This window comes from Chiloscyllium plagiosum, unplaced genomic scaffold (genome assembly GCF_037043375.1).
Source record: "Chiloscyllium plagiosum isolate Xiang-an unplaced genomic scaffold, Cpla_swu_hap1 HiC_scaffold_9, whole genome shotgun sequence".
NCBI classification, from domain to species: domain Eukaryota; kingdom Metazoa; phylum Chordata; class Chondrichthyes; order Orectolobiformes; family Hemiscylliidae; genus Chiloscyllium; species Chiloscyllium plagiosum.
In genome coordinates, this window is record NW_028270147.1 from 44607256 (window position 1) to 44630894 (window position 23639).

Genomic DNA, 23639 nt, shown 5'->3' on the forward strand with positions numbered 1-23639 from the left:
ATAGCGGCCTGTCCCTGCCGCTTCCGGTTGTCGGTTTCAGCTGTCCGCTGTAGTGGCCGGTATATTGGGTCCAGGTCTATGTGTTTGTTGATGGAGTTTGTGGCCAATATACCGGTCACTACAGCGGACAGCTGAAACTGACAACCGGAAGCGGCAGGAACAGGCCACTATAAATGCCGGAGGAAACACCACAGAAGCGCTTCACAGGAGGCTCCCAAGCACTGAGGATGTCACCTAGACAGGGGACGAAACGTTTGCAACAAAAACTTCCAGCTCAGCGAACAGAACCACAGCAACGAGCACCCAAGCTACAAATCTTCTCACAAACTTTGTGCATAGATATTTGAGGCTGGGCAAACTACAGCCATGGAGAGGATCTCTGGGAAGGATACTCCTCCTACTTCTGTCATTTTAAGCTGAATGCCCAGCTACAGGATTGGATTTCCTTTCTCTCTGGGCACTTGGCACCCTCAGTCCAAACAGCCACAGAGTGACTAACCATCCAAATCTTCCAGGATTGTCCTGCCATTTGGCCTGGATTTCTGTAGACATGGGTAGACTCAGTCTCTCACCCTCTCACCCTCTCACACACTCCTCAGGGCTTCTTCACTGCCTAAAGACACATTTGCCTAGCTTGTTGGTCTTGGTGTTGCCACTCCTCCTGTCTCTCATCGGAGGTTGAGTTTGCATGCTGTAGTAAGGGCTGGCAACAGGAAAATGTAACTGAAGATCGGTGAATTACAAGACTCATAAAGAGACTTCCAAAGGGTTGGCAGTCACCCTTCGAATAGAAGGACTGCCATAGGTAGCAGCTTCTCACCCAGGAATGGCGACAACCTTTCATTGATCGAAGGCTTTCAAGCTGTCAGTTTCACTGAAGAGACTGTTGCCACTCTGTGCTTGCCTTGGTGATTCTACTGAGTTTCACATACACTGAGAAATAAATGCACTGCCTGCTAAATCCAGAAGCCTTCTTTAAAGCAGAAGTTTGTTGTTTATCACAATATTTTAATGTATTATTTGATAAATAAATGAGCATTTCCTAATTGCCTTTGAACCTTGCAAGATAATGGCAATGTCTTAACCTTTTGGAGATGTGCCCTCCACATCCATCTTCCTTTGCTTATGAAGACAGGTTCTGCTCATGTTATGTCCATTAGTCTATGAGTCATTGTCACATCAACAATGCAAAATAAACTTACGCTGGACAGTCTTTAGCAGGTGCATATTTTTCTTAATAAAATCCATTCAATCCAACACATAATCAGATCTTATATTAGAATCCATGCAATCCAAATTTTTTTAACCTGAGTTATTGTACAGATTTTTCCATTTCTCACAGGAATATGATGAGAATGGAATGGAATTAATTGAACGGTTTATTCTGTTCCTATTTACCTCAGAGGAGATGTGTGCCAATTCACTCTTCAAGGAAAGTGTTGCACTTAAACGATGTGCATGAATTGAGAAATGGAATGCTTAAAATGTCATTTGATAAATGTTCCAAAGGCAAAATGGAAAGACTTTTTTTTTAAATTACAGGAAGCAAATGTTCCACTTCATTCTTTTGGTTCATACGTGAGTTTGGAAAAAAGCCATATAAGATATTAGGAACCTAACAACCAGTTCTAAGATTCTGGGCCTGGAGTAACCTGAACACCCTGTGAGATTATCACTAATATGAAGAAGCATAACAGAAAACCGCTCTGGTAGTAAAATACAAATTTACAATTGATGTAAGAAGTATTCTATCTAGAGATAATATCACCACAGCTATTTAGATTCCATTATCAAGCATTTCTGTTTTACTTTAAAATGAATAAATAGTTATGTTTCCATTAAGTGAATATTTGCTCAACACACAGACTAAGTTTCTTCAGTTACCAGCATTGAAGTGTCAGGTTTATATAAAGCTGAAAACGGGAATTTGTCAGACACACAATTCATCATTCTTGCACAGCCATCAACCAATGCACAAATGTGGACTATGTGATGGTTGCAGCAGTAAACTGTTGACCTGAGAGACCTCGGAAATGATGGAGAATGTGCTGGAATGGACAAAGCTGAAGCCTGAATGCACTGCTACATGCTTGAATTCATTCCTGGAACTTAAAGATATGGTTTTTCCAGAGAAACTGTAATTGATATGTTTCATTGTAACTTTTGATTAAAAATTGTTTTAGTAAAAGACGGCAAAGAAAAAAGTTCACAGGAGATAGAAACAGCAAAAACACACTGGTAAGTGCTTGTACTAATATGCATCTTACTGACAGGAAGTGTAGCGATATGTACATAGTTTTACCATTTTCCCTCTTTACCATTAGTATTTTTTCCTCAGGGATATTTACAGGATCTGTCTAATTGAAATATTATGTTCACACAAATGTAGCCAAAGAAGAACAGATTCAAAGAATTGTTACAGCACAGAGGAAGGTAATTTGACTACACCAGCTCTCTAAATGAGCAATTTAATCAGTATTATGGTGAAACCGTCTTTATGCCATATTTGGTATTGCTCTTAAAAATATTTCTTGGATTCTTTTCTATATCATTTCTAACATCATACTGTCCATGCCCTCTTCCAGATTCCCATGACAGTTGACCATTCAAATTGTCCTTTCTCTTCAGACTCTATTGTTCTCCTACCCAAAACCCCAATATTATGTCTTCAAATAATCTCTCCTTGCCGACCCCTGACCTCGTAAACTGCCATCCCTCGCCCTTTCATCTGCAAAGTCCTTGAATGTGTTGCTGCCCACCCCCGACCTCCCCAGTCATAGACAATTCCATGTTTCCATCCTTCTGTACAGGTTTTCATCCCTGGATGTGCAAATGTTCTGTCACTGGGAAACATAGGTTCAAATCCCACCAAGTCATCTGATGAAATTCTAAATTCCTCAGTAAAATCTGGAATTGAAAGCTGGAGAAGAATGTTGACCATGAGAACTGTCTTTGGATGTTATAAAAACCCATCTGTTTCTCTGATCTTGTCCTTACCTCATCTAGCTTGCATGTGACTCCAGACCCAAAGCAACATGCTTGGTTCTTAACTGCCTTCTGAAATAATAAAAAAAAATCACTCTCTTCCAAGACAATTAGAATGGGGAACAACTGTTTGTCAGTAACACATACATTCCATGAAAGAACAAAGACAAAATAATGAGTTCACTTGAAAAATTCTTGTAAAAGAGTTTTTTAGGCCATTAGAGGATACAACTGTTTTCCACTGGTTAAATGTGGCACAACTCATCATGCATTGGCCATGGAGATTTATCAGTCAGTTCAGTAACTGTACTGTGGTGACCCTTGCATTTTAACCGCAATTATCATCTGTTAGATGTTGCAGGATTTACCTTTGAGTTTGGCGTCAGGCTCACTGTCATCACGTTTTTTAGGATTGCTGCCTAATTGCTGCATGGGGCTTCCTCACCACAGAATCACAGAATCATACAATACAGAAGTGGTCCTTTGGCCCACCAAGTCTGTACTGCCACAAATACACTATTACCTGCACTAGATCCACAATCTTGAGTAACATTGTGCAGCTTGCAACTGCTCTTTACCATCATTTATAATTCGACTAATAGGGTATACCCTGACCTCTCCAAGGAGTGAAATCTTAACTTCACTGGGCCTATTTGTACTAGGGCAGAGACCTGGGTTCTTCAGTTCTGTAGAAATCTCAGAAGCCACTACTCAAGAATGATTATAGTTGGTTCCATCTAGCTATTCCAGTTTCTATCTACTCAATATAGCTATTTTGTTTAAAATAGGGGTTGAATATTCCATGGCCATTGTTCAAGCACATAGTCTTTATGTACACAGATTCACAGAAAGATTACAGCCCTACAGGAGGCCATTTAGTTCCCAGCAGCTCTCTACAAAAACAACAGAGCCAATTAAATTCACTCCTTTCCCTTTATTCCTGTAATTTTTTTTATCTTCAGATTCTTATCCAATTCCATTCTGAAAGCCACAATCTTCCTCCAAAACAATCTCAGGCAGTGCAATTAAGATCTTAGGCATTCACTGCATGGAATTGTCCTTCCTCATGTCACCAATGTTAATTCTGCTAATCACCTTCAATTGGAGTCCTTTCTTTCTCAACCCTGCTCGGAAAGGTTTCTCCCTATCTAGATCAGGACATTTCATGATTTTGAACATTCCTATCAATTTTCCTTCCAATCATCCGAAAGGAGAACAAGCACAGCTTCTCCAGTGTTTCCACATAACTAACATTCCTCATCCTTGGAACCACATTTGTAATTTTTTTCTGCATGCTTTCTAAGGGCATTCAATACTGGTGATTGTACACAAATTCAAATTGACGTCAAACCAGTGTCTTCTAAAGTTTGGAAATACGGCCAATGTTCCTGCCAACTTTCCTTTCTGCTGCATGGACCTCCGAGGTGCACTGGGGTCTGGAACCAGGATGTAATACTGCACCTTTGCAGGACATTGGAGCAGTTGCATTGCCACGTCACCCATCCAGCTCAGAGGAGATGCTGCACACTTTTTTTTTATTGTACCCTATGGGTCACAATTTTGCTCATGATGTGGTAACTTGAGTTGGGAAAGTTTACGCCTTGCTGACTGACCTCTGTTTAAAAGGCCTCATTACTCTGCATTTTTGCGCCAGGGAGGTTGGTGTTGTGGGTATGGTTGTGTTCACCAACCCCAGAAGCAATGGTGGCCATGGAGAGCAAGTGAGTGTCAAGGCGGATTGGTTAGAAAGTCCGGCTCAGTTCTCTGGAATGTCATCTCAATTGTTTAAGATGTCATTAATCCCTGTAGCCCTCACGAATCACAATCTCTCACTCCATCACCCACTCCCCATGTTCCCTCTATGCAATCCATGCCCTTACCCATACCCATGGCTGCTCACTCTGCACCCACTCCATGAGCAGTGCAATCACCAGAACGATATCTTCAGAATGTCAATTGTCTATTAAATGCTGATCTTCATGTGAAGGTGGCTGTCATTGCACCTTCATTGTGGTTGGGTCTGGCGGTGTTTTGAATGTGTGAGAAACCAGCATTCAGCAGGGTATCTTTATTGCCATATATGTGCCACCGAGTACCCTCTGCACCTGTGGGAGACCCGAAACTGATACAAACTTTGTCAATGAATATGCCACTACTGCAGTATCTGTGTTGAAGGAGTTGAAATGCCTTACACTGGAAACAAGGGCATGGGTTGGATGTACTGTCACATGTTGCAGGCTGTGAAATCCCATAGAGGTCAGATGTGGAACTTGCAACAGAGCAGGTCACAAGAGCTCAAGGGCTCACAGTTACCTTCAAGCTCACTGTGAGTACATACCTTTGGTTTCACCTTGGCTGAAGACCTGTTTGCAAACCACCACCTCTCAAAACAGATGTACCATGTTCCAACATTGCCTCTTCACCATATCAAGGCAAGTTAACCCATTCCAGGACTGACTCTCAGATGGTCATTCCTCAGCATTCTCACAGACACATGGTAACACTGTATCTCTTCTTGATGCCCTTGTGTTGCCAATGCTGCTGCTGCACCTGAGTTTATATGTAGTGCAGATTGGATGGATCTGCTGTCGTTCGGGATTGTAAATTTTAACAGGATTTTTCTGAACACTCAGGACACTGAGCTTGAAGTGCTGCTGTTCAGTTGTGATGGTTGTGGTTTTTAAGGGAGCCTTCTTTCCAGTAAAACTTGCAGTGAATATTTTGGTGGTTTAAAAGTTGCAAAAATGTCACTGAGGCACATTTTTGCACTTTAGTCACAAAGCCTTTCTCAGCTCAACAGTGGAGGCATAAATTTGATCAAATCATTAGACATACTGAGCCCAACAAAAATAGCAGACATTGGGAAAGTTGATCTTGCTCACCCTCACATACGAGGGAACTGATGCCAGCCAGAGAGGATATGCATTCCATACAAGAGTATTCACATTGTGTGAAAAAATGACAGAAAATAGTGAGAGCTTGGGAATGCGGAGGAAATCCTCTGATAAATTCTCTATGTTGGACTTTTTGCAAACTGAAACACATCACCACAGCCAGATGGAAATTCAGTCCCTTGTGTCCAGGAATATTTAGCATTCAGTCCTGTTCTTTTTTGAGGTAAGTTTCCATTATCACCATGGCAAATTGTCCCATATAGTTATCTGTGTTTGCAGCTCATCATACTTAGCACAATTTGTATATTTACACACATATAATATAAAGCTATTTTAATGTATTTTAACCCACTAAATCTGAGCCTATCTAATACATTATTATTTCTTACTCAAATTTTATTGTTATCTTCCAATCCGTTGTGCACATTGTTTCTATCTTCTGATGTATCCTTGTTTCCACTCCTTACCAAGTAATATCAAACATTCCCTACAGTGTTATGATACAGTCTTGGTGAGAAACATTCCAGCAGTTTAAAGAATTGTCATATTTTAACTGTTCACCCCTTATTTCAATGGTAGCCTTTGGGAGAGTGAGCCTGGCTGTCTCCTCTTGCCATTATCTCTTTGCTCAATATGAACATGTGTGCTTTGGCCTGTTCAAAGGATTGCTGAGGATTCCCAATCCTCATTGTCATTCAGTGAATCATATAGGAGAGCTATGTCTGTGAGATTATGTGACAGTAGCGGCAAACTGTAATAAAACATTATCTCCTGTCCAGATCACAGACAACAACTTGGATGGAGAAGCAAGAAGAACATGATTGCCATGAATAAATCACCACCTTCAACAGAAGAGAGAGAAAAACTATGGGACAAACCACAAAGAAAGACACATTAATGTTTCAATGCATCAAGAAGATAGTTGAGCTGTTTAAAGCAATCTCCTACACACCCAAGCATTTGAGTTAATTGCATATAAAGAATAATCGTGTTGGATACGGGTTCAAAGAACAAAAATGGATAAGGCACAAGGACAAGCAAATAACAGATAAGAACTAATCATGTGCAATATTAATTCTACAAAAGAAAGTTACATATTAAGATTATGAAACTAACAGGCAAATTGGGTAGAACTAAAAAAATGCTTTAATGCTAATGTATGTTCTGGGTGTGCCCCAACAGAAGTGAGAATTGTGAAATATCATAGTCAGCAAGATCCTCAGAAATACTGGCTATGGAGAGAACAAAAGCAGCTGGAAGAAGTTCAAGGTCTGCTCCACATGCACCAGTCTTTGAAGCTGCTGACTGGAATATTACATATTCCATTCTGTTCATAAACCACAGTTTAGAAACAGCAAAGTAACAGTATTGACATGTTTTAGATCATATTTCTGTTTTTAACCAGAAATAGATATATTAACAAATATGTCAAAATAGATTATTTTAAATCTAAACAATTTCTGTACTATGACAATATAGTACTGCTCCAAAATAGTGAAGGTATGTGATTAAAATTTTGATTTTGGTAAATTTAATAAAAAGTGGATATAAAAAAACTTGTGGGAAGTCACTTTTTACACTTTACCAAAAATTAGTAGACAAAAGGGGAACAGTCAAGATGGGAGGTGATAGCAGCAGTATCAGAGAAAATTTGACATCAAGTAGCATAAAGAGATACCAGGACTTGTGTTAAAATGGCAGTCAAATTACATTATTTATAAAATAGTTTGAGGGCATGTTAAATAGTGGAAACCATTCATATTGGTCATTAGTTTAATCTTTAATTGTTTCCAGTTCCAAATCTCTTAGGTACAGCAATTATAAAAAAAGCAAATACAATGCCAAATTTCTCTAAATTTGTACTATACATTCAAAGATCACACGTTTAAAATCTATTGTTATTTTTACTGTCTTTACCATATTCTATTTAATCAAGAGTTAGGCTTCTTACCCCATTCTCTCTATCACAAAGATCATATGCATACATTACCTGCCTTAGCCCATCTCCTGCTAAAACCCTGACATATTTCTCACCTCCTATCTTGACTATTCCCCTATTCTCCCAAATGCACATCCACAAAGTATAAACTTCAGCTCATCCAATATTATGCTTCCCATGATCTATCCAAGTCCCAGTCACTCATTACTTCTGATCATTCTGATCTACTTTGGATCCTAGTTGACCTAATACCTTCATTTGAAAATATTTATTGTCTTCTTTAAAACTCTCCAAGACAATGTCCCTTCCTATATCTGTCATGATTTGGAGATGCCCGTGTTGGACTGAGGTGTACAAAGTTAAAAATCACACAACACCAGGTAGTGCTTCCAATTAAACATGTTGGACTATAGCCTGGTATTGTGTGATTTTTAACTTCCTATATCAGTGTTCTCTTATAGCAGCAACCCATTGCCATCCAAACTCTCCATTCCTCTGCCTTTGGCATTACATCTTCTCCAACTACTTTCACTGCACCATCAGCACATGAGGCTTCAGCTGCCGATGCCCCATGCTCAGGAGTTCCTACCCTAAACATTTTTGTCTCTCTATCTTCCACCTTGAGGGCCAATCTTCCTAAAATTCCTTTTGTGGTTCTGCATACATTTTCTCAACAATTTCTTGTTGTGGCACCTTGGGGGAGATATTGTTCTCTGTGAAAGTCTTTGTGAAAAGGGAAGCGTAAAGTTATTTAGTTGTCAAGTCAAGATTTGGCTTCAGCTTGCTGGTGAGCTAAACATTTAATTTGTTCTTGTAGTTGTCACGAAAACAATTGTGACTGGTCCTGAAATATGTTATCACTATTTGAAATTATTACTGTTGGAACAGATTTTCTGGTGCCCGAAATAAACAGCAAATGTTTGAAAAATAGACTGGAATTCAAAACCAAACAAGCTGTAAATAAACATGATATTATTTAAGTACTTAACCAAGGATATTGACTTGACATACATGGTCTAGAGGCAATATCTGCTGGCAAACACTTTTATTTACCAAATTTGTGAGTAGAAGAAATTGTTTATAACATGCAACAATAATAACTTACATTTATAATATGCTTTTCTTTTAGCAAGTTCTGCCAAGGTCCTTCGTAGCAGCACTTTCAGAGAAAATGTGGCTCCAGGTCACGTAAAGAGATATTAGGAGAGTTGATCAAATGCTGAATCAATGAGGTAGATACCATAAAAAAAATTAAAGAATGGCATGTTTTTGAAGGACATTGGGAAGTTTTATTATGTCAAAAATACTATGTAAATGAAAGATAAAACTTCAAATTTTAAAATTTGCATTGCCCCAATGCAATTCATTCTGTCTTTGCAACATCCCCCCCTTGTTTCCTCCTATAAAATTTGAAGCTTGGCATTATCTAGAGCTAATGGTTCACCTTTAGCAGTGCCTGTGACATACATAGCACCAAGGAGACGCAGAGTAGTAATACAAGACTTACCCAATTTGAGAGTCTGTGATTTTCCATCAGTTGAGTTTACTCTGATCATTCTTCCCAATAAATCTTGTCTTTTCTGTTATTCTTTTCAAACCTCATGTTGTCCTGGACTATAGGCCTTGTATCCTCACCTCAATTTCTTAGGATCATTTACAGTTAATTTTTCAACAAAAGGTAAATACTAATTTTGTTTTCATAGCTCTAATTTCTTACAAAGCATCATAAAGGGAACCATTCTACATAAAACTGTAATATTTATGATGGCATTGAGATCCTTCAGCAAACTTTACCAAAATTATTACATGGGTTGGACACCTACAAACTTGTGAAGAAAGCCCCAAATGAAGCAATACACTATAACAAATCTCAAAATTCATCTGCATAGTGCCCATACTTTCATCGTTACACATGACATTTTGCATCCATGATGTATGCCAATTGCACCATGTACTTCATAGCAAGCCATTTTGATTAGATCTACAGCTTGGGCTTTGTAAATGCATGCCCAAGTTCACAGAGTATGCAGATCTTGTGATCCATCAGCATGTAATATTGACTTGACACCAGAGGTGACATTTTTGACCTATGAGTTCCAATGTACCAGCCAATGCCCTTCCTAAATTTCACACAGTTGAACATGCATTAAATGGCAGGAAAGAAAGTTCCACTCACCAAACAGTGCCACACAAAGGGATCATCAAATACTTATGGATCAGTTGCTGTTTGTTTTCTACCAGTTATTGCGGAATTAGCAGAAACATGTGGAGGTTTATTTAAAGATCAAGAGATCTGCTGGTAGTGCTGTGGCACATAGTGAATGTGTTAGTTTTCATTCCAAATGTTCTACTCAAACCATATGTTCCCAGTCCTGGGTGGTCCTTGATATACTCTATGGTCAGCAGTATGACAGAAAGAATGAAGAGAGGCAACTGAGAGGAAGACAAGCCGCTCAAACAGTGAAGGGGAGAAGGCGGAGGAGGAGGTAAAAACTCTTGGATTTTTTTAAGAATTGTTTTGTTACCTCAACTTTAGCTATGAACAGAATGTTAAACATCCCCGTTTCACTAAGGAGGAGCTTACTGAAGGTGCTACCTATTGCAGGGCAGATCTGTAACCTCAGAGTGAGGCAAGGCCAACATTGCCAGTTTCTGTAATGGTGAAAGTGACATGATCTTCTTTGTATAACGCTCTGTCCAAGGTAAAGTAGGCAACATTTCCAACAATTCACAGTTCATTAACCACTGCTGTAAATCAGAGATCATTGATACACTGTATGCGAGAAGAGGTGTATACATAGCATTCTCACTGTGTCAGCTCGACTAGGACAGCAAGCTTCCTTATAGTGCAGGCTGCTATTGTCTGCACACACATCACTTTGTGAACATTACTTGCCAATCTGGAGAGGTTCTACTGCTGGAAGGGATTCTGCTTCCTCAATATCCAACTGATGTGTGATGATACTCAACATATCACAGAAGTCCATGTTCTTTATCCTGGTGGCAGCCATAATAATTTTAGCCTGTACTAATCCAAGATGGCACAGTGGCTCAGTGGTTAGCACTGCTGTCTCACAGTGCCAGAGAACAGGATTTGATTCCAGCCTCGGTTGACTATCTGTGTGGAGTTTTCACATTCTCCCATGTTTGCATGGGTTTCCTCCAGGTGCTCTGGTTTCCTTTCACAAAGATGTGTTGGCTAGTTGGACTAGCCATGGGAAATGCAACGTTACAGGAATAGGATGGGGGTTGGATCTGTGTGGGATGCTCTTCAGAGCGTCAGTGCAGACGCAGTGGGCTGAATGGCCTGCTTCCACACTAGAGTGGTTTCATAGAACCCCTATATCATCAGAATTTTAACCTAAACTAGAAAACAAAGACTGACTACTGAGTAAAAAGCACTATGTGCTGAGCATATTGCTTACCATCCCAATGCACAAGCCATGTACATATGGACAATAGGCACATTGTGAGAACCATACTTCCACACAAAAGGCTAGGTCACTAGAATACTTCAACAAAGTAGTGCACTGTCTGGACCACTTGGTTTCTCATGATTTGTTATGGTCTGCTGCATCGGCTACAATCTTATCACCATGAGGACACAAACATTGTAACCATGTATACCTCAAGCCATTGATGTCAGCAGTAGGTGGAGGGGTGGGGGTGGTGTTGGGGTGTTGCTCCTGATCAGCAGTGGAAGAGAAAAAAGATACACAGTCAGTATATTTGCTTTCTGGCTAGATTGTTCATGATCAGTTCATCTAACTCTTGACCCAGTGAACACAAGCCCCAATGATCTAGTCACGCAACTTACCGTCCATCTGCAACAAAAGCAGAAATTGCTGGCAGTTCTAAGGAAGGGTTACCAGACCCGAAACATTAACTCTGATCTCTCTTCACAGATGCTGCCAGACCTGCTGAGCTTTTCTAGCAACTTTAGTTTTTTGCTTCTGATTTATAGCATCCATAGTTTGTTCGCGTTTTGTTTCCCATCCCTCTGTGATGAACCATCACAACATCTTCATCACTATATTGAAATAAAAGCCACTATAAAACAACCATTCCAAATTAACTTTAACAAATTAACTATCCACTAATCCATATAAAAGTCAACAGATCCTCTCTTGTACATCTCCAAAGTGTCCACCTTGTGATGGGTTTTCTCTGGTTTGATGTTCCTCTGGAGTGCTACCCCAGTGATGCAGCAATGGAGCTGGAAGAATGATGACTTTCATTGGTGCAGCCGACAGGTAATAACCTCACACAACTTTCAATGGAGAAAGCCTGGCCACAGGTTGCACCACATCAGCCCTGGATGGCAGCAAACCAGGTTAACAGTCTGACGAACAACAGCAGGGGCACTGGTGGAGAAGCAGTTTTGGGAGAATGGAAGTTATCATCCTCAGAGAGGCCCGGGGTTTGGTGTTTCACTATGCATTGATATTGTCCCTCAAAACAACACTTCTTCCATTATTCCTTATTATTGCTACTTGTAAACTCTTCCTCTGCAATTCTTACACTTGCTCCAATTGAAAAGCACCTCCCCTTTAAAATGCACAGGTTGGCTTTAAGTGATACTTGCCTGTCATGATTTTGTTGCAGCCACTCTGCGATACAGGAATGCAGCCACTCTGCAATACATTCAGCACAAACTGCATGCTGCAACTGAGGTAATGAGCAAGCTTTACACAGACTGCAGGCTGCTGACATCAGAAGGAATGGGCACAGGATAATCATGCATGGCAATCTTAGTACTCATTTTTAGAACTTATCAAAGGTTTGCAGCAACAGTCAGAAGAACAAATAATTCAAAAATATATTTGTGTTTAGGTCATTGTTTAGCAGTCTAATGCATGCATGTTCCATATATTAATATTCATCAAACATGTCCTTATAACAGCTTTACCTTTATGTAATGGTTAATCATGAGCTTTTCAAACTATTACCCTGAATCCTTTTGGGATGCTGTAGTTCCTGCAGAATTCTTTAACATTATATGATATATGTCAACCTGAGCAGAGATGTGATAGTCATTAATATATATTAGCTTGCTGCATATTTGTAGGTCCCTAGGGTTTGCTTTTTAAAGTAAGCGTTATAAGTGTTTCAGTACTTCACTAACATTTGTGACACACGCTGTTAACACTTCAGCTGAAAAGGAAATGCCATTGTGCGATAAGAAATGTTAAAGGGGGCTGCTTTTCGGCCTTGTTTTAAATAAGTGACTACCAAGTAGACTTCAACAGGACCAGAACAGAATTAATCCTGTTTGACAAGCATATGTTTCAGCAGGTATTTCTAACCAAAAGGATCAGCTAGTAATTAAACTTTTAATATAGAGTCATAGAATCATAGAGATGTACAGCACGGAAACAGACTCTTCGGTCCAACCCGTCCATGCCGACCAGACATCCCAACCCAATCTAGTCCTACCTGCCAGCACCTGGCCCATATCCCTCCAAATTCTTCCTATTCATATACCCATCCAAATGCCTCTTAAATGTTGCGATTGTACCAGCCTCCACCATATCCTCTGGCAGCTCCCTCTGCATGAAAAAGTTGCCCTTTAGGTCTCTTTTATATCTTTCCCTTCTCACGCTAAACCTATGCCCTCTAGTTCTGCACTCCCCAACCTCAGGGAAAAGACTTTGCCTATTTATCCTATCCATGCCCCTCATAATTTTGTAAACCTCTATAAGGTCACCCCTCAGGGCTCCAGGGAAAACAGCCCCAGCCTGTTCAGCCTCTTCCTGTAGGTCAGATCCTCCAACCCTGGCAACATCCTTGTAAATCTTTTCTGAATCCTTTCAAGTTTCACAACATCTTTCCGATAGGAAGGAGACCAGAATTGCACGCAATATTCCAACAGTGGCCTAACTAATGTCCTGTACAGCCGCAACATGACCTCCCAAGTCTTGCACTCAATACTCTGACCAATAAAGAAAAACATACCAAACGCCTTCTTCACAATCCTATCTATCTGCGATTTCACTTTCAAGGAGCTATGAACCTGCACTCCAAGGTCTCTTTGTTCAGCAACACCTAGGACCTTACCGTTAAGTGTGAAAGTCCTGCTAAGATTTGCTTTCCCAAAATGCAGCACCTCGCATTTATCTGAGTTAAACTCCATCTGCCACTTCTCAGCCCACTGGCCCATCTGGTCCAGATCCTGTTGTAATCTGAGGTAACCCTCTTTGCTGTCCACCACACCTCCAATTTTGGTGTCATCTGCAAACTTACTAACTGTACCTCTTATGCTCGCATCCAAATCAGTTATGTAAATTACAAAAAGTAGAGGACCCAGCACCGATCCTCGTGGCACTCCACTGGTCACAGGCCTCCAGTCTGGAAAACAACCCTCCACCACTACCCTCTATCTTCTACCTTTGAGCCAGTTCTGTATCCAAATGGCTAGTTCTCCCTGTATTCCATGAGATCTAACCTTGCTCACCAGTCTCCCATGGGGAACCTTGTCGAACGCCTTATTGAAGTCCAGATTTATCACGTCTACTGCTCTGCCCTCATCAATCTTCTTTGTTACTTCTTCAAAAAACTCAATCAAGCTTGTGAGGTATGATTTCCCTTTAAAAGTTTACTTTTAAAGTAAAAGTCATTACACATTTTAATTAAGAAAAATCATATAGTAATAAAAATATCGTAAATTTAACTTTACCTTACATTTATATTGATAAAGTCGCAAGGTGATACGAATAGACCAAAGAAATGAAATGGTGAAATCTGAATTTGTTGTGCATACTTAGACAATGTGTTAATTTGACAGAAGATAAAGCTGTAAGAAAAGTTAATCGTGGCATTCTGAATTAACAAGTCCTTGGTTACTATTATAGATTTAAATATTTTACATTCAGTTGTTCATTTCTCTTTCACATGTCCTATTTTCCGTTCAAGAGAGCAGACAATTGTATCTGACTCATGCCTCTGTAAGACTCCCATAATCCTACCAGACAATAGGGCTGTTTTCTCATTAGAGAGAGACAACTGGCAGTGGTTTAACCTGAGGGTCACCACACAACAGGTAAGGGGAGAGGTTGAGAAGTTAAAAAGTGTTGCACGGCAGCCTCAGCTCAAGCGGGAATTGAGCCCATCACACTACATGGCAAACTAGTCATTCAGCCAACTGAATTAATATTGAATCCAGAAGTCTGCAGAGTAAATGTTGAAAGCTGTGGTGATGTTCCTTGAGCTTGCTTTAAACTAATGAAGGTGCAGCATTCCAAAAGCTAATGCTTCAAAAATAAATCTGTTGGACTAGAACCTGGTGTTGTGTGATTTTTAACTTTGTCCACTTCAGTCCAACACTAGCTCCTCCACCTTATGGCGACCATTGTTTTGAACAGGAAGAAGTAAGGGAGTGCTAAAATATATGTCATACATCGTGCTATGTAGCCACTTCTGATTTTTACAAAATGTATAAAATGGTGGGAAATTATGCTGCCATGGGACTATATGATGAAAACATAGAAACTGTAACTCCAACACTGAATGATACCCATATTTAGTTCAACAAAATTGAAGCACATAAAGTTGTTCTTGTGTTCCTGACCATTATGGGGAGAAGGACTTTGAAACTGCTGAAGTGTCTACCATAGCCGGAAAAGCCAAGTTCTAAAATGTATGAAGAAATAATAGGAATCCAATGAAACTATTTTTCATCAGGACTACTGGTGATTGCTGAAATGTTTAGATTCCATACGCATGAGCAGCAAGTTGGTGAAGCTACCTCCCAGTTCGAAACAATTTTAAAGAAGTTAGCAGAACTTTGCGAATTCAGAGCCAGCATCATTGATGTTGTTGCATGGTTTAAGAAGTGAAGCAATCCAGAAGAGATTACTGATGGAATGGAATCTAGACTTAGAGAAAGACTTGGAAATAGCACTATCGATGGAACTAGCAGCCAGGAAAACTCAACCACTAAGATCAAACATGAGAATTCACAAAGTGGTAGCTGAGAGATGAGAACCGATGTCATTGGTTTGGAAAAACAGGTCATGCAGCAGCAAATTACTTGTATAAAAGAAGCTATGCAGAAACTGCAGCAAAAAAAGGCACATTGGATGAGCGTGTTTGAGGTAGAAACAAGAATAATATATGCCAAAAATACAAAAACTGAAGAGTAGGAAGAAAATCTATATGGTACGCAAAAAGAACATGGCTAAAGCCAGACACTCTGTCCGAAGAGCAGCTATCATTAAATATATTAGCAATTGCTAATGACACTAACCTGTGTTAGGTGGGTCTGAGTAGGATGCTTTTTGGAGGGTTGGTGTAGACTCAATGGGCTGAATGGCCTTCTTCCATACTTTAGGGATTCTACGAATTGGCACCCTTTTATTCTGAGACTATGCTCTCTGCTCCAAGATTCTCCCACGAGGGGAAGCATCTCCCCAGCATTTGCCCTGTCAAGCTTCTTAAGAATCCTTGAGTCGAAAAGTGTGGCGGTGGAATAGCACAGCCAGTCAGGCAGCATCTAAGAAGCAGGAGAGTCAATGTTTCGAGCATAAGCTCTTCATCAGGAATGAGGGGTGGCCCAAGGGGGCTCCTGATGAAGAGCTTATGCTCGAAACATCAACTCTCCTGCTCCTCGTATGCTGCCTGACCTGCTGTGCTTTTCCAGCACCACACTTTTTGACTCTGATCTCCAGCATCTGTAGTCCTCACTTTCTCCTCTTAAGAATCCTGTATGTTTCAGTAAAATTATCTCTCATTCTTCTAAATTACAAGAGTAGAGTCGCAACCGCTTCAGCAGTGATCATAAGTCAATCCCTTCATGTGAACTGCCTCCAATGAAAATATATGTTTCCTTAAATAAAGGAACCAAAACTGCTCACAGTACTTGAGTTGTGCTCTCAGCAGCACCTTGTACCGTTGCAGTAAGACTTACCATTCATATGCTCTAACCCCCTTGAAATGAAGGACAACATTTAATTAGCCTTCCTGATTGCCAGCTGCACCTATGTGCTAGCTTTGTGTTTCATGCACATGTACCCCCAAGTCCCTTTGTGTTGCAGCTTTCTGCTGCTTTTCCTCAGTTAAATAATACTCTGATCTCTTGTTCTTCCTTCCAAAATGAACAACTTCACATTTTCCTGCATTACACTCCATTTGCAAACGTTTTGCCCACTTACTTAACCTATCAACGTATCTCTGTGAACCGCTTGGAGCTCTCTTGCAACCTTCGTTGATTAAATTGATTATTAAGGATTGTAATGAAGTTAATAGCCACCAAATCAATATTTCCTTGGTGAATTTCTATAATCTATGGAAATATTTTCCCATGCGCTAGAGGTGACTGACAGTGTAACAAGGTAGGAGAAGGTGAGGACCGCAGATGCTGCGATCAGAGTCGAAGAGTGTGGTGCTGGAAAAGCACAGAAAGTCAGGCAGCATCCCAGGAGCAGGAAAATCAACGTTTCAGACATAAGCCCTTCATCAGGAATGAGGGTATGCCTCATACAATATGAGTTCCCTGATTGGGGCTGTTAATCTGGTCCAATCAGGAAGCCCTAACTGACAGATAAGAACAGGAGCATCAGACATCCTGCTCACTCTGAGAACCAGCTCTGAGGGAGATGGATAAGGGTCAAGGACTCTCCACTTGTAAATTAAAAGTGACTTGGTGATAGGATATTGACCTCTGTAGATTTATTTCAGATTGTAGCACAGAATCTTATTTTGATATTCGAATCCAGAATATTACCTGGGTCTCGAGATTGATAGCCTCGCAATGACACCGTCAGGCCATCACCTCCCCACAATTGCAGTCTGGTGTCTGAAGATTGAACTTAGTTTACTGTGGCTCGAGACAAAAATACCAAGTCGACGTTGCGTTTAATAGTTCTTACATGAGAATTTGGGCACACATTCTCTTATTGTCAGGCTATTTTCTGATGAACTTCATTTGTCTGTATTCTGTCACTTAATGATATCATATATAAATCTTAATCCAAGATTTTTATCTGAATCTGGAAGTCAGTCAGAACATGATTGCCAGAATTTGCTCACTTACGGTGTTCGGCAGCTGTCAAGTTGTGGGGGTCTACATAATATTTTGGACTAGTGCTTTAATCCTCTCATGTCATATTCCATCCATTCTTTCAACATTCGTAAATCATTCTTCTATCATAAAATCTCTCATTTCATATGTAGCATATGAGTGTCACATGTTACTGCTTTCCAACTTGTTCTTTGCATTTTGGTTTGTTGTTCCGCATAAATACCTAATATTTTTAATCCATGTTGATGATGCTACTCCACAAACCCTGTGGTAGTTCTTTGATCTATAAATATTGTGTTAATTTGATCAAATATTCAGTCTGCCAAGTGAAAGAGTTGATATCTTGGATTGCGAATTGACTCTCAGTAATATGATCAAACTTTACTAACAGATGGAAAAAGATTTCGTAATTTTAGACTAAGCATTTGGATTGGAAAGACACCACTCTCTGTGACATAGTTGAAAAGAAAACAGTTTGACTTTATGGAATTGTGCACCTGCTGCTGCTGCTTTTAGTAGAGTGATATGAGGCATTGTAAACTGATTGGTTCTTTGACCACCCAATAAAAGGCAGAATATTATGACTAATATTAAGCAGAAAGAGTTTTGAGCTAAATTCTGTACTTCAAATTAGTTGACTTTAAATAGATGTTAAAGCAATTTTCTGCCCATTTGTAGTCAATTGGTGGAAAATCTAGCCCCATGTTATCTCAGAGCACAAGAACCAAAAGTACTGGCTTTGAGTTCAAAGAGTTTGCGTATAGTCAAATCAACCTGAACACTAAGGCATGAAAATCCAATGGCATGCATTCAACTCCCAGTGCTGCCAGCTCTTTGAAGATTTAAAATTGTGTAAATATACTATCAAAGGAGTAATTCCAGGAGAAAACACTGATAAAGTATTGGAGGATTCACTACAATTCCAAAGTAACGCTTTGTGTTATTATCTCATGCAACGGGTCTCCAAGTCAAAAGATCAAATAGAACTACACTGAATAGCAAACATCAAAGTCAAATCTCTGTTTCACTTTAAAAGAGAAACAAAAAATTTTCAATTTCACTATAATGGCAGCAACTTAATATTTTTTGCAAATTGAGTACCCTGAGAGAGATTGATGATGAATAAATAGAACAGTTTCTAACTTTTTGCATTCATTACCAACATTATGCTGCCAATTAAGAAATGTAGGGCAATAATTTGATGATGGGGTTGGGGTTCCTGCCAACACACTTAAAAGCTGTGATGAGGGACCCACGGATACATCTTGCGAGTGGCCACTAATTAACAGGGTACTCCCTGTCCTTCCATCCCTACTAAGGACAGCCACCCCAATCAAAGATTCACAAGCTCAGTAGCCTCAGGAGTGACAACAGAGGCAGTGGCTGCACTGAAGGAGGAAAGTGAAGAGAATGTTGTGGTTCTCACAACCAGGTAAATGAGTGAGAACTGTGTGGCAAATCTGGCCAAACTGAGAAAGGAGAATTGTTATCACACACTGTGCCAAAAGGTGCACAAATCCAAGGATACCACTCCTCCAGGGCCTGCCATGAGGCCTCCAGGGTTTACCAGCAACATTTGCACACAGCAGACAGCACTGCCACTGGGAAAATTCCAGCCATGGTTTGGAAAATTCCTTATTTGCAACTTAAGTGATTCATTTGGCCACTGAGCAGACAGCACCACACAACCTTTCCATTACAAACAAGAGCTGGTCTTGGAAAAATACTTTCCTTTCCCTTGATTTTTATGGACTATAGCACCAATCAGCCTATATGCAGCATGCTGGTGAAATCATAGCTGTGTCTAAACTCCATCTTCATTCAAACTGCAAAATTAAATTTCTTCTCTTTGCCGCAAGCAACCTTTCAGTTCTCTCTTTACCACATTATTCATTCGCCAATATGACAAGAAGTTTCATTTATAAAGCATCCTGTGTTGTATAATGTATTCGTTAGGAAGGGGTTAGTGTTCACATTGCATTGGTTTCACCCATTCCACTGATACCTCACAAATTCTTTGAGTGGAGAAAGGAATTCTGCTCTAACTTTCAAAGAGAACAGATGTATCTGTTCCAGCTCCCTAAGGCCCTGGTAATTGTCTAATCTAATGTGGTTCTACACATTGATATCACACAAAAAACTAAGGACAGTGCCTTTTTGAAGATACTCCACAATGCTATGTCCTCCATAATGAATCACTGGATGGCGCCAAGACAAGGTAAAGATAAAGAAGAATCAATAGCAGCAAAGTAACTCAAACTATGCTTGCTCAGTAATACACACTGACAGGACGGCAAATACCAAAAGGTACCAGGAATGATCTTCTGAGAAAATGCCATATCTTACACTTGGAAAAACATACCAAGAAGCTTCACTGGGATGAGAAAAATAGATGCTGAGCCAAAGTGGGAGAGTTTAGGCAGGGTGCCCAACCTTTAGTCAAAGAGATTGCTTTAAGGATGTTCTTAAAGGAGAAAAAAAGAAATAGAAAGCTGGAGGAGGAGTTTAGGGACAGGACACCGAGGGATGTCTCAGCCGATATTGCAATGACCAGTGTGGACTGAAGCAGAAATGGATACACCAGAGGCTAAAGTCTCAGGAATGAAATGTTGGCAGGGCAGTGGGTACTAGGACTGGGTGAGTTTAAGGAGACAAGGAGGGAAAAGGTCGTATTGGTGAGGGCAATGAGGTAAGGAATGTGGGGGTGACGGCACAGGCTCAGCAAAAGACAAAGCTGAGAATCTTTAACTGGAGTGACTGGGAAACAACAGTCTCTGTATGAAAAAGCACAGCAATGATGGGTGCAGAGCAGATGCAGTGGAGAATATGGGACACAGTGTTTTGAACAGGCTGAGGTGTGAGGATTGAACTGGTGAGGAGCTGAAATGACAGGGTTACCAGCTCCTTATTTTGTGTCTCTGGCATTTCTGCTCACCTTCCAGTATAAATGGAGAGGTGGATCAGCTAAATCCCAATGACATTCTAATTCAGTTAAATAAGTCCCACATACTTTCAAACTTAGGGGACAAAGTTAAACAAACTTTTGCGGTCTTTGGATCAACATGAGAATAACGTATTCACAGACAAGGAAAATTGCAGGCAGTCAAAAATAGTTTGCTAGTTCCCATTTTATTTAGGGGGCAGAATTGCATATAAACCATATGAAAAGCTACCAAAGCAGACTGACAGCTTCATCAAAATCAATGATAGCCAAAATTTGATCAGTTCTGACGACAGGTCTTTCAGAGTTTTGAGGAAAAGTAAACACTTGAAGATAAAGGAGTAATTTACCACTAGGGTTTATTTTATTCATTTCGGAGATGAGGATGTTCCTGGCTGAGGCCAGCATTTATTTCCCGTCCCTATTTGCCCTGGAGAAGGTAGTGGTGAGCAGCCTTCTTGAACCAGGACATTTGCTGTAAGTAGACCCATAATGCCGTAGGGTGGGAGTTCCAGGATTTTGATCCAGTAATAACAGGGCTTGAGGGCTACCCTGTCATTTCACAGCATTTTGTAACTTCTCATAAATTTAAGTACAGTTCTGCAGATTTTTCAAACGTGAAATGAGACAACACTAAAGCTGCATCCAGTAAAAATGTTGACAGCTCCACAACCCTTATTGTTATTTGCTCATGGGTTTTGAGCATCACGGGCAACTCCATAATTGGGAAGGGAGCAGTCAGCTGCCTTCTTGAACCACTGCAATGTGTGTGGCAAAGATACTCCCATAGTGCTGTTAGAAAGGAACTTCCCAGATGTTAACTGGATTGAGAGGACATGACCATCAAGACAGTTGGAACAGAATGGGATCAAAAACAGAAATTACTGGAGAAACTCAGCAGGTCTGTGGAGAGAAAGCAGAGTTAATGTGTCAGGTCAGGTGACCCTTCTTCAGAACTCTTCTGAAGAACTAAACACTAACACTGTTGTTCTCTCCATTGTTGCCAAACCTATTGAGCTCATCCAACAATTTCTGTCTTTGTATCAGATTTCCCACATTCACAGCTCTTTGGGGATTCTGGACTCTGGAATGAAGAGAGAACCAAAAGCAGATCTGATTGAGATCTTTAAAATTCTGACACTTTATTCAAGAGTAGTTGTGGACAAATCACAACAAGAGGAATTGTAGTAGTTGGAGAATGCATTCCACTACCTTCACAAACTAAATAGGTTGGGTAATAAAAATTTCCATGCATTATACATTATGCAAAATCAACAGCTGGAAAAATTAACATCCATTGGTATTGGCAGCTGTCACACTGACTGCCAAAATAATGTAATTTATTTGCCAAAAATAGATGATTTTATTGACAAATCCTGTTAAAAGGTCAAAATGCTGCTTGTAAACTTATCATACTGATGATTGGTATCCGGTTCTATTCCCCTTTGAGAGTCATGGCATTCTGTTCTAATCATGGATGTCAACCTACTAAATTCAAAAAAAGCAGACAACTCAAAACACAACATACCACTGAAAGATAACTTTAAATACAGGCTTCTAACCAAGGCTGTTGCTTCAAACAACTCACCGCATTTAATTCCTTTTTATTACAACAGATTTTAGGATTTTTTAAAAAGAGTTTTGGGATCACATTCTTCAGTTCAGTTTGTTTTTCTGTGAAAATTGAAACCTATGAAATAACATATGATAATAATTACTTACAATAGAAATTCAGCAAGATATGACCTTTCAAATCAAAATAAAATTGATGACATTTGCTTAACTATCAAATATGATCAGTTATATTATGAGGGGAAAATAACTACAGTAAATAAGTGCAATTTCTAGTTTGTTTGATTTTTCTGGAAAGGGAACAGTGAGTTTATTTTACTGTGTTTTGGGGTTTGCAATTCTCATACAAGGTCCCCAAGACATTTTGATGTATATGTTTCTTTTGGTAAGTTCTGGTGTACCGAGATTGTTGCTTTCTGGTTTGCAACCCCACAGAAAGCTAGTCAAGTTAAACATTTGAAGTGTAGAGCCCACACAGAAGTATTGTGGGCTGATACCTGCCTGGGGAAGAAAATGGGTCACTCATGAGAGAGCTCAATGCTGTCAAATGTCCATTGTCCTTCCAGGAGCACACACAGCTCCTTCAGCACATCTGTTATAATTACAGCCAAGCATTACAAACATGGAACTGCAAACTTGAACTCTAATAGCCACATGGAATTATAAAATGTTACAATGTAGAAGGAGGACATTCTGCCCATCAAGCCTATGCCAGCCCTCAAGAGATGGCTGGACAGCTGGTTTGCAATGCAAAGTAATGCCAACAGCTTGGGTTCAGTTCCTATACCGCCTGAAGTTACTATGGAGGACTCTCTTTCTCAACCTCTGCCCTGGCTTGAGATGTGGCAACATCTAGGTGGTAACGTGGACAGTGAGGAAGGTTATCAGAAATTGCAGCAGGACCTTGATCAGATGGGGAAGTGGGCCAAGAAACGGCACGTGGAGTTTAGTACAGATAAAGTGTGAGGTGTTGCATTTTGGAAAGTCAAATCAAGGTAGGAGTTTCATGGTGAATAGTAGGTCCTTAAGGACTGTAGTGGAACAGAAGGATCTTGGAGTTCAGGTTCCCAGATCTCTGAAAGTAAAGGCATAGGTAGACAGGGCAGTGAAGACAGCTTTTGGCACACTGGCCTTTATCACTCAGAGCATGGAGTATGGAAGTTGGGAAGTTATGTTGCAGTTATACAGGAGATTGCTGAGGCCGCACTTGGGAGTATGGCATTCAGTTTTGGTCACTTTGTTAAGGGAAGGATGTTATTAAACTGGAAAGAGTACAGAAGAACTTGACAA

The 23639-nt window shown here is 40.1% G+C and overlaps 1 long non-coding RNA gene across 1 annotated transcript in view; it reads left to right on the top strand.

Annotated features, from left to right (window-relative positions):
* LOC148149134 (uncharacterized) overlaps positions 1-6994 on the top strand; it is an 83803-nt gene extending 76809 nt beyond the window's left edge. Inside the window, exon 2 of the long non-coding RNA XR_015758036.1 lies at positions 6659-6994. This is a non-coding gene — a long non-coding RNA (uncharacterized LOC148149134). The remainder of the gene's footprint in view (positions 1-6658) is intronic.
* The last annotated feature ends 16645 nt before the right edge of the window (positions 6995-23639 follow it).